A 12,522-nucleotide genomic window follows, 5' to 3' on the forward strand; every position below is an offset into this window, starting at 1 on the left:
CCCATAGCACCCTGTACGTGTCAATGGGAGAAAACAAAAAAGTAGCATATTTAGACAAATTGCTACACTTTCCCCCTTTTACACACACACACACACACACACACACACACGAACGCATGCATGCACACAATTAGTCAACCTAATTTTCTGAACTATCGGGAAGTAATATAAAGCTCTGTAGAGTAACCCTCCTTGGGAATAACATACACACTCAATTGGGTATCTTACCCCACAGGAAAATAGGGGGGAAGGGGATAAGAGAGGGGGAATGATAGAAGGGAGGGCAGATTGGGGGAGGAGGTAATCAAAAGCAAATGCTTTTGAAAAGGGACAGGGTCAAAGGAGAAAACTGAATAAAGGGGGACAGGATAGGATAGAGGGAAATATAGTCAGTCTTTCACAACATGACTATTTATGGGAGTGTTTTGCATAACGATGTGTGGCCTGTGTTGAATTGCTTGCCTTCTCAAGGAGGGTCGGTGGGGAGGGAAGAAGGGAGAGAATTTGGAACTCAAAGTTCTAAAAACAAATGCTCAAAAAAAAAAGTTGTTTTTTACATGCAACTGGGAAATAAGATATACAGGTGATGGGGTATAGAAATCTAACTTGCCCTACAAGAAAGTAAGGGGGAAGGGGATGGGGTGGGGAGGGGGGTGACAGAAGGATGGGCAGACTGGGGAAAGAGGCAATCAGAATATATGCCATCTTAGAGTAGGGGGGAGGATAGAAATGGGGAGAAAATTTGTAACTCAAAATCTTGTGGAAATCAATGTTGAAAACTAAAAATATTAAATAATAAAAATATAGAGAAAAAAAGAGAAGTCCTCCTTTGGGTTACAAATATGGGAAAATTCTTTTCCCCTATAACAAAAGAAGTCAATAAAACACTGTGGCGGCCCAAGGAACTGAAAAGGAACACTAAATCCACAGACAGAATTTAAAGTTAGAAGAGAACTTAAGAAACCATTTAATCCCACCCCCTTATTTTACAGCTGTGGAACCTAAGGCCCAGAAAGGGTAAGTGACTTAAACCAGGGTCACAGAGTGAGGAGCAGAGCCAGAAAACAAACCCAGACCCTCTGACTCCAAAGCCAGCGCTCTTTTGCTATGCATACCCACTATTCTACTGTAAAACAATAAGGTTGACAATGTTTACTAAAACATCATTCAAAAGGGTGAGGTGTATCAGACAGACTGACCAGAATCATCTATGGGGAAGAAATACCTTAGATCTCTCTCTCATTTTTGCCTGCCTATCCCAATGGAAGCTTGCACTCAACATGTCCAAAGTTGAGGTCATTCTCTCTAATAATTACTCTGCTCTCCAAACTGCCTTATTTTTATTGATAGGTTTACTACTCTACCAAGTACTCAGGTTTCTAACCTCAGAGTCATACTTGACTCCTGCCTCTTCCTCACCCGTCATATTCATTTAGTTGCTAGTTCCTACCTTCATGGCATCTTTCAATTTGATTCCCATCTTTCCACTCATATGGACACAATACCAATCCATACCCTTAACACCTCTGACTTGGAGTATAGAAAGAGTTTCTTAACTGATCTCCCCACCTCCAGTCTCTCTTTCTCTCTCTCTCTCCTCTTCCCACTCCAATCCATTCTCCACATGGCTCCAAAATAATCTTCCTAAAGCATGAGATTGGCCCCATAACCCACCTGCTAAAAAGCATTTGCTGGGTCCCTGATGGCTCTAGGATAAAATAAAACTCCTTAGCCTTGTATTTAAGGTCCTCTACAATGTGGTCCCAACCTTCCTTTACATTTTTATTTCCGGTTTCTATTCTTCAAGTACTCTGTGCTTCAGCCAACGTGGCCTGCTAGGTCTTCTCTAAATCTTCTATACCTTCTCTCTTTTCTACATTCACAATGGCTGCCTTCCACCAGAATGTCTTCCATGTCTATCATGACTGTTATGCATCCTTCTCACCCTGAAAAATCTCTATGCTCCAGCATTTCTCTTTCTGGAAGATAATTCCACTCTTGTGGCCCCTTCCTGATTGTTTAAAATGGAAGTTTCAGGAGGAGTTGACCAATTAAGTACCAAGCTAGCCACATTCATTCCTTCATTCATCTCTAGACTCCACTCATGACTCTCTGTACCTTATTTTTTCTACTATGTCACCCCTCCCCACCCCAGACTCCATGTACTTTTCAGCCTCCTTTATGTGTCTTCTTCCCCCATCAGAATATAGGCTTCTTGAAGATAGGAATCACTTTTCTTTTTGCTCGTACTTATATTCCCAGCACTTAGCATGGTACCTGGCAAATAGCAGGTTCGTAATAAATGCTTGTTGATCTGACTTGATCTCCATGTCTGGTATACATACCTTCATTTCTACCTTTCTACAAGGCTCAGGTCAGGTGCCACCTCCTCTGTGTAAATTTCTCTCATTCCCCTGAGGCTGAAAATCTTTTCTTCCTCCTCAGATTTTCCTACAATGTTTTATCTGGATCTTTTCTTCACTCTAATCATTTCCCTTATATTCTATGTAACCACAAATGTGTGGCATCTTTACTCCCAGATGAAGGTAACTCTCCTGAGGGCAGAAACTGTGGCATTTTTGTCTAGTACCTAATAAATATTTGTTGAATAAATGAATAAACTCCATTCCATTAAGCGACTACTGTGTACAAGGCCCTATGACAGGCAGTGGGGAAGCAAGCACAGAAATGAAACAGTTCCTGCCCTCTATTCTGTTAGAATAGTAGGGTCTGTTCCCGCTCAGAAAGAGAACAATGGGGAAAAAGTGTTGTCAGAGGTTTTCTTTTTATTGTTTTTAATGAGTCCAGTTGAGATATTTTAGTAGTTCAAGTATGATATTGCAGTGACTGGAAAAGCTTGAAATTCTTATCTGGCCTCTCAATATAAACCTTGCAGATATGCATATAACATGTGATTATCTTTCCTGCTTAAAGACGATGTTAGCACTGTGCTACTTCCAGCATGAGCAGCTAGGTGGCGCAGCGGACAGAGTGCCAAGCCTGCAGTCAGAAGATTCATTTTCCTGAGTTCAAATCTAACCATGTGACCCTAGGCAAAACCAATAGCAGTATTTTTGCAAAACAAACAAACAAACAAACGAGGTCACAAAGAGTTGGACACAACTGAAAATGGCTGAACAATACTTCCAGTATACACAGATGGGGCTGAAAATACTGGAGGCGATATGGAGGTAAGAAATGACCATTATTCCAAATAAAAATCCTGCAGGGTTGGCCTACAATCTGGGCAGAAAAAGTCTGTTCAATTATTAGAAATCAGGGCATAACATTAACATGACGTTGCTGGAGTTTTGAAATGGTCCCAGGTGAGTAAAATGTCCATGAGCTTTAATACAGAGATACTGTACTAAGCAGGTGCCCCAAGAAAGTCAATGACTTTAAAAAAAAGTTTCATATACAACACATTTATAGTAGAATTTTTTGTAGTAGGAAAAAACTAAAAACAAAATAGACACCCGTCAATTGGGAAAGGTCTAAACAAGTTGTAGTGAATGAATGAAATGGAGAGAAACATGGAAACATATCAGTGAATTGATGCAAAGGGAAGTAAACAAAACCAGAAACTTAATACACATAAAACTACATGTAATACTACACATGCATAGTTAAGTTGAATACCAGGAAATGATTGGAACAAAGAAGAAATTCAGACAAAAATATTCTAGAATGTGTTCATAACTACATAAAAGAAACAACAACAAAACAATCAAAATTAAATGCTAAGAAATTGTAATGACCAAGTGTGGCTCCAAAGAAGAGACCTGAGAACATACTCCATTCCTTCTTTTCAGACACGGGGGCCTTAGAAATGATGTAAAACAAAAGGTGTAAGTAGAGCATAGAAATTAACTAGGACAAACACCCATGAGGCCACAAAGCCTGTCTCCCTTATAATCAATCAATTAATCGAGCATTTATTTAATTGCCTTCTATGTGCCAGGCATTGCAATATGCTTGGGGGGATATAAAGATAACTTTGACCACTAGGCATCGACAACCTAACACTCAACAGCATCAAGAAAGAGGAAACTGAAAATAATTTTTAAAAAACCACAACCCAATACCTATAAAAGAAAGACAAAATAACGAATTTTCTAGCTGATATTTGCCCAAGCTCTTCCTTCCACACCACTCAAAACAATAGTAGGCATAAAACAAGCATTACCTTGCATGTATAAATAGAGTGAATTAGGATACTTGCAAATATTAATTTTAAATGAATCACAAACTAATGTGAGATAGAATAATGGGACAAATAAATGATACTTCCAATAGCTGAAGGAAGGAAATGAGGAGAATTGTGAAAGATAATAATGCTGGGAGGGGAGAGAGAGAGAGTGAACTAAAAAAAAAAAATAGTGGCCTGGCAGAATGGAAACAATATTGAATTTGGAGTCAGATGACCAAGGTACAAATCCTGGCTTTGCTGCTTCCTTTTTATGACTTTAGCATGTTGCTTAACTTTTCCAAGCCTCGATGTCCTCATCTGCAATAGAGGGGTGGAAGCTGGACTCTGACTTTATGGTCCCCTCCAACTTTAAATCTTATGATCCCATTTCTGATAGGAGGAATTTATTGGTAAAACCAATACCCTCAAAGACAGATAAGACAAGAAACCTAAAATGGTTAGTCAGAACTGGTTCTGGAAAGAGTAGTTCAGGGATGTTCCCCAGGCCATAAAGCTAGAAGAAGGGACACTTCTTGGCCTTGGAACCAAGAACACCAACCAAGAATAGTCAGCTTGGAGTATTGTTGTAAAGCTAAAGGATTCTCATAAGAACAACTTCAATCAGAATGCTGGGAATTGTGGGCAGATTGCCATATTAAAATTGCCCTGTTTCCTTATGGATCAGAAGAGCTGAAAGAAATAGTTTCGCTGACCTGGAAGAAGAAAGATGGAGTGTAGAAGAGAAACTAATCATCTATTAAGCTGGACTCTAACTTGGTGGTATAAGGTATCTATTTAGAGAAGCACAGAATTTCAGAGGTTGGAAGGGACCTCAGCAGCCAATTAGTCAAATCTATACTCCAAAAGAATCAGCATTACAATGTATCTGAGAAGTAGCCATCCAGTCAGTCTTCATCTAAAGACCTCCACCAAGGGAAATGTCATTCGCTTATTTTCATTCCATTTTCGGATAGCTCTAATTGTCAGAAAGTTTTTCCTTACATCAAACCTAAATTTGCTGTTTGCCACTTCTGCCCACTGCTCCTAATGTTGTCCTCTGAGGCCAAGTACACCACATCTAATATGATCTACATGAGAGGCCTTCAGATAATCAAAGACAGCCACTGTGTCCTTGAGAGCCTTTGCTTCTCCATACTTAATGTGCCAAGCTCCCTCAATACTCAGAGAGGGAAAGTAGCTTGCTCATGGGCACACAATTAATTACTAATAGATATGGGACCAGAACATAGGCTCCTAATACATAGTTTGGTGTTTTTTCATATGCATGTATGAATGTATTTGTATGTATATGTGTATACACGTTTATATATGTATGTATATGTAGACAGACACATAGAGTAGTGTATATTAATATATAATTACATATAATAAAGCAATATAATATTTACAGTATATTACATTCATAATCATATAAACATCATATAATATTGATGATCATGTACATAATATACTTACATATAATATATATACACATATAATAATTATATTATATATGCATATTGCATGTATGTAATGGTATAGTAGAAAATGCACTAAACTACATGTTAGGAGCCTATGTTCTGGACCCAGATCTGCTAATAATTAATTATGTAGCCATGAGCAAGCTACTTCCCTTCTCTGGGTATCTATAAAATAGGGGCAATGGGACTAGAGAGCCTATAACATTCCTTCCCAGTCCTGAGATTAAAAATTATCCCAAGGTAATAATTCAATCCAAAAAGCATAAAATGCCTACACTTAGTAGCATGAAAAAAAGAGAGAAATAGTCCCTACCTTCAAGGAGGCCGTGGTGATACAATTTGTACATAGATAAGGAGATACAAAGTAAATATAAAGTAATGGGGTGAAGGAGGTAACTAACAGCTGGGGGACCAGGAGAATCATTTGTATGGGCAGTAGTTTCTGTACCTAAGGGAGCTGGGGATTCCAAGAGGCAGAGGTGAGAAAAGAGATCATTACAGACATAGAAAACAGCCTGGGCAAAGACACAGAGGTGGGAGATAGATGTCACGTATGAAAAAGAACAAGAAGGTCAGTCTGCTTAGAGCAGAGTGTGTTTGGGGAACTAACATGAAAAAACATCTAGAAAAGTAGGCTGGAACCAGATTGTGCAATGCGTTAAATGCCAAACAAAGGAATCTATTCTATCTGAGTGGCAAAGGCAAAACACTGAAGCTTCCTGAACAGGGGAATGACAAAAGTGACATGATCTGAATGCTCTAAGATTATTTTGGCAATGCAACATGGATTAAAGGAAATGGAGGCATTTAACCTGCAGAATAGAAGACTGAGGGTAGAGGGGGTGGAGGGAGCAGCGCAGGATAGCTTTCTTTAAGTACCTGAGAGTACCTGTCATGAGAAGTAGGGATTCGATGTATTTTGTTTAATCAATGGGTGGAAACAGGCAAAAAGGTGAATTTAGTTTTAATGTAGAGGAAAAACTAATTACACCTATCCAAGAGTGTGGAGGGGCGGTAGTGAGTTCTCACCATCAGAAGTCTTCACTTCACTCAAAGGCTGGACAACCACTCATCAAGAGTGTTGGCAGTGACCATTCTATCTTGAATATGGATTGGCCACTGAGTTCCATTCCAACTTTACGAAATTCTTCATAAAGAAGAAAAGTTCTATATTTTTCCTCTATACCACATAAAAGAAATCTCTCCCCTCACACTCTTCTCCAGGTCTTCCCAAAGAAAATCTTAACAGAATGGGAGCATTGTCACTTGGAAGAGACTTCAGACTAGATCTAATCCAACCTATCCCTATCCAAAAATTCTCTTTACAACATACCTGAGAAATGGTCATGCAGCAGGGGTTAGAACCCCTCCGATGAGGAGGAACCTATCATCTCTCTCTCTATCTTTCTCTCCCTCTCTCCCTTTCTCTGTCTCTCTCTCTCTTTCTCTCTCAAAAGGACATTTATTCAGTGTCATGATCAGATTATCATTACAACTAAAATCAAGAGCATGGATACAAAAAAAAAATCTACATTAAAATCCTTTTTTTTTTTTAACACTTTATACTTTCCATAGAAAAGAAGCTATGGAAATTGAGGGGATTTCCATCAACTGGGGAATGCCTGAACAAGATGTTATATATGACTGTGATGGAATGCTATTGTGCTATGAAAAATAACAAGCAGAATGCTCTCAGAAAAACCTGGAAAGATTTATGTGAACTGATACAAAGTGAAAAGAGCAGAACCAGGAGCACATTGTACACAGTAACAGCAATATTGTATGATGATCAACTGTGAATAAATTAGCTATTCTCAGCAATACAATGATCCAAGACAATTCTGAAGGAGTTACGGTGAAAGGTGCTGTCCATTTCCAGAGAAAGAACTGGTGGAGCTTTAATGCAGATTGAGGATACTTTTTCTTTACTTTATTTTTCTTAGGGTTTCTCTTTTTTTTTTTTTTGTCTTTTCTTTCACAGCATGACTTATATGGAAATGTGTTTTCCATGACTACACACGTATAACCAATGTCAAATTGTTTGCCTTCTCAATGATGTAAGGAGGGGGAAGGAAAGAATTTGGAACTCAAAATTTGAGAAAAGAATGTTAAAATTATTTTTACATGTAATTGGGGAAAAAAATCAAACCTTAAAAAGACAAAAAGAAAAGAAACTAAAATAACCTGCTATACAATTACTCACAAATATAGTCCTGAGGATTTTACACAAAAAGTAACATGTCTTCTTGTAGCAGGTAAGCCCTGACACCTTGACTTTTGCCACTGGTCTTCAATGACTCTGGAAGACAGTGAGGCTGATAATTTTGTGCAACTCTGCCCCACTTAATCCAATTTATTCGAAAGTCAAGACACTGGTCCTTTTTGAAAAAGGATGAACAACAGGTTCTGCCACCACTGTTTGAGCTCACAAATCTGTTGTAACCTATAGCTTCCTTATCACTGCTCTGGTTCTTCTCTCCTGCTAAGGTTCTTCTCTCCTCCTCCTACATTTGTTTCCTAATTTTCTGTAACTGCTGTAACTACTGGTACTACTGGAACTATCAGCCATCTAGGGTATGTGGTTTGGCAAAATGGTAGCCTCATCTTAAGAGTCAGAGTTCCTGCCTCCAAAGTTTCCTCCCTTCCTGAGACCAAAGTCTGAAGAGACTGTTTGTAGTTGCCAAAATCATTGCAGCTTCAACCACCTCCAAAGATGACACCATCATTGCCAAATCCATTGTAGTCATCTCCACTTCCACCATATCCTCCACCACCATCACTGCTGCCCAAATCAGCACAACTGCCAAAGTTTTCACCATAACCAAAGTTATCGTTTCCACCAAAGCCACCTCCATAGCCACCACCAATGTTCCCAAAACCACTTCAACCTCTTTGACTAGATGAAACACTGAACATTTCTTCCTTAGACAAGCCTTTTTTTACTTCAAAGTTGTGGCCGTTCACAGTTTGGTATTTTTGAATGACATCCACAGTCGTCATCATCAAAAGTCATAAAGGCAAAGCTCCTCTTCTGGCCATTGCCTTGGCCAGTCATTATTTCAATCACTTTCATCTTTTCATACTGTTCAAAGTAGTCTCTTGAGTGGTTCTCCTTAGTGCCTTCCTTAATACCATACACAAAAATCTCTTTCACTGTTTAAGTGGGCACACGGTTTTGAGAATCCTTTCTAGAAACAGCTGTCTTTGGTTCAGCAGCTCTGCAATCAACTTTGTGAGCTCTTGCATTCATGGATACATCTTTCTTTTCCTCTATGGCACAGATAACAAAACTAACACCCCTAGAATACTCAGTACCTGGATTGTTCCTACTACCACACATACTCTGAGCATGCTCTGTGGCTCAAAATGGCTCAGACTCATCTGTCATCTCGAAACTCAAGCCTCCAACGAAGAATTTTTGCAGGTGCTTGGGTTCCTGAGGGCTCTGACTTCAATATGCCCAAAGTGGTCAAGGCAGACACTTGGGTGATCCTTCTTTGATAGTATCAGACACAAAGCAGAACCCACTGTCTCTTGATGCAGCCCATTCTACTTCTTTTGAGCACCTCTGAGGCTGAGGAAGCTTTTCATTCTGCTGAGTCTACATTTGCCTCTTTGCAACTTTAACCCATCATTATTCCTAGTTCTACCCTAGAACCAAACAGAGGAAGTCTTAGTCCTCTTCTCCTTAAGAAACCTTCTATAACTTGGCTATCATGTCCCCTACCCCTGGAGTCTCTTCTTCTCCAGGCTAAACATGCTAAGTTTTTCTTCAGCCATCTTGTCAAGTTAACCAGCATTTATTTATGTATTTATTTTTTAACCAGCATTTATTAAACACTTTCTATGTGTCAGGCACTGTGGTAAGTGTTCATAATATCCCTCTCTGAATTCTAGTGCCTCCCCTCTATTAATTATTTCCCATTTATCCTGTATAAAGTGCTCTCTCTCTCTCTTTTTCTCTGTGTGTGTGTGTGTGTGTGTGTGTGTGTTTTCCTTTGCATGTTGTCTTTTCCCAGACTGTAAGCTTCTCAAGGGTAAGGACTGTCTTTTTGCATCTTTTTGTATCCCCAGAACTTAGCAAAGTGCCTGGCACAGGAGGCACTTAATAAATGTTTATTGATTGATTAAAATACAAGCAAAAAAAGGCAGTCCCTGTCCTCAGGGAGCTTACATTCTAATGGGGGAAGATAACACATAAAAGGGAGCTGAGAAGGGGATGAGGGCATAGCAAAGTCCCCAGGAGAGTCAGTAGTGAAACCGGGAGAGGAATAAAGACATGGTTGGCCTGGGCCTCTTCCTTAAAATGAAGATTCTGGAAGGAACTAGCCAATCATAGGAAAAGGCCACAGGAAGAAGGGTACTTCCAATACAAGAGATAGCCCAGGGGTGGAGTGAGAATCCAGAGTAAAGAGCTTTCTATGGCATGTTAGAGAAAGTTCTTGTGGAGAGGAGTCAACAGTACAGTCTAGAGAGAAATGAAAGGCAAAAGGAATCATCTTGAAGCATTGCAGTATTCTGATTACCCTCTTCTGGTTGATGTCTAATCTATAGATGCAGCACCCAGAATGGAACATGACGCTGTAGATGTCTACAGTAAACTTGGGGCACAATACAGTCGGACTATCACATCCCCAGTCCTGGACATCATGCCTCCCAATACAGATGAAGATGGTACCTGCTTTCTTGGCTGCTATTTTCCACTCCTAATTACAATCCAACAAAACTGTAATTCCACAATATCCACGTGTATCTTAACTCACGTATCATTCAAATATCTATTTGACACAATTCAACATATCTGAGTTTATTTGTGAACGGGATCCCTCCCACCCTGCTTCAATAACATACTGCAACCTAAGTATCTTCCAAGGTTTTGTAAAAGGCAACAGTCACGGTCCTGTGGGAGGGCTTTCTCAGCTCTGCAATGATTAAAAAATTACAACCTTGGGCCTCCAGGGCCCTCTCTTACTTTAGCTGGCTGCCAAGTCCTTGAGCATAGCTTGGAAATATAAATGCTAGCATTTGAACATAAACAGGCACTGTTTATGTTTCCCCAAAGTATATGTAGTTGCGTGAGGCCACAGAAGGGACCTTTTTTTATACCACTTCCTAAATATTGTATCTTGATAATAGCCTAGTCTAACTTCATAGCTCAGGAAACAAGACTCATATAGGCTGACTGCCCTTCATATACAATATGAAAATGTCACTACCAAGCCATTCTTAGGATATGTGCTTGGTCTAGGTACTCTATGCACAGCAGGCACTTAGTAAATGTCTACTAGAATTGTTTGGTTTTTTTTTTGTATTAGTGATAAGTTGTGTGGTCATTTAGTCTTTATCTGATTTCCTCAGCCCTTTTTGATCAGTGGTTCCCACCTTCAACAGAATTACCTGGGGTTAGGGTTGCTGGACAATAGGTGCTTTCTATTGTACACTATGGGATGAATAAGCATAAAAAAAAAAGGTCCTTTAATTTTAGAGAGTTGAAAAAAAACTTCAACCCCCCCCCCAATTCTATAGATGAATATACTGAGGCAGAGAGAGGAGAAGTAATTTGCTCAAAGTCACACAAGTGGGATTAGTGACAATGCCATGATGACAACCTAGGTCACTTGACTCCTAGACCTGTGCCGTTCCTTCTATAATATCTTGTCCACACTTAAACAAGGAAAGAGAAAGAAAGTGGCTAGTTTCTTTGTGAGCCTACAGAGCTCTACAGAAGAACCAAACATTCACTATTTTGCATTTTCCAAGAGTTAAGATTTATTTCAGTTGCCATGAATGGATCTGTTAACATGTTGAAGTGAAAGCAACCTATTTAAATTATTTAGAAATATATAGAGGAAAAAGTAAAGAATCAAAGGTAAAATGAACTCAGGAATATAAATTTGGAGCTAGTTTTAAATCTATGATAGATCTGCGGCTGTCCTGGGAGTTTAGATCCAAGCCTATGGGACTGACTCCAGTCTAGCTCTCCTTTGGAAGAGGCAGTTCAGATCTAGTCAGGATTATCCCTGTTAGGTGAATTTTCCAGATTTTGTACTGCTAATAGAAGAAAGGTCTCAAAAAAAAAACCACACACACAGCAGAAGGGATACATACATGAGTGGGATCCTCAGAATTAGCTTCTGGAGGTGCAGGTTTACATCAGGAAGATGCATGCTTTGAGTCTATAAAGTAACCCATGGCCCAGCTATCAACAGCCCAAACTTACTCAGCACACAACACATATCCAGGCTATTCAGTAATCACATCCAACAATTTGCTTATCTGCTTCTCCAATTTACATGTACCTAGTGTATAGTGGGGATCACTGACAAAGTCAGGAGACAATACAGAACAACCAGCTTCAATTAAACAACTGCCTTCTACTCTGTAACTGAGAAAGAGACCGGCAATTCTGAAACCCTCATTCTTTCTCTCCTCTCCATTTGGCCCTATGTCCTTTTTCTTCTAAGAATGAAAGAGACTACTTTATCTTTGTTCTCCCATGAGGGTAGGTTCTCAGATCACTAGTGTACACACATACACACACGCGCACACATACACACACAATTCTTTCCTTCTACCCATTTTCTGAACTTTCAACCCACCCTCTACCACCCAGTTTTGAAATAATCACCATGGTAAAGGGGAAAGGAAAGAGAAAAAAGAGAGAAAATAAAATTTTAAAGTAAAATAAAATAAAAAGAATGACTAAGGCAACTCCTTTAAGAGTGGAAAGAAAGGTGACAGCAGAATCACAGAATTGGAAGGGTCCTCCAGAGCTATGGAGTACAACTTGTACCTGACAGAAAATGCCTTCCTCCAACATCCCTATAAGATATTCTTCTATTCTTAACTTGA

The 12,522-nt window shown here is 39.4% G+C and overlaps 1 pseudogene; it reads right to left on the reverse strand.

Annotated features, from left to right (window-relative positions):
- Positions 1–8,275: 8,275 nt before the first annotated feature.
- Positions 8,276–9,450, reverse strand: LOC118842494 (annotated as a pseudogene).
- Between the last annotated feature and the right edge of the window lie 3,072 nt (positions 9,451–12,522).

This window comes from Trichosurus vulpecula, chromosome 3 (genome assembly GCF_011100635.1).
Source record: "Trichosurus vulpecula isolate mTriVul1 chromosome 3, mTriVul1.pri, whole genome shotgun sequence".
In the NCBI taxonomy this organism is placed as follows: domain Eukaryota; kingdom Metazoa; phylum Chordata; class Mammalia; order Diprotodontia; family Phalangeridae; genus Trichosurus; species Trichosurus vulpecula.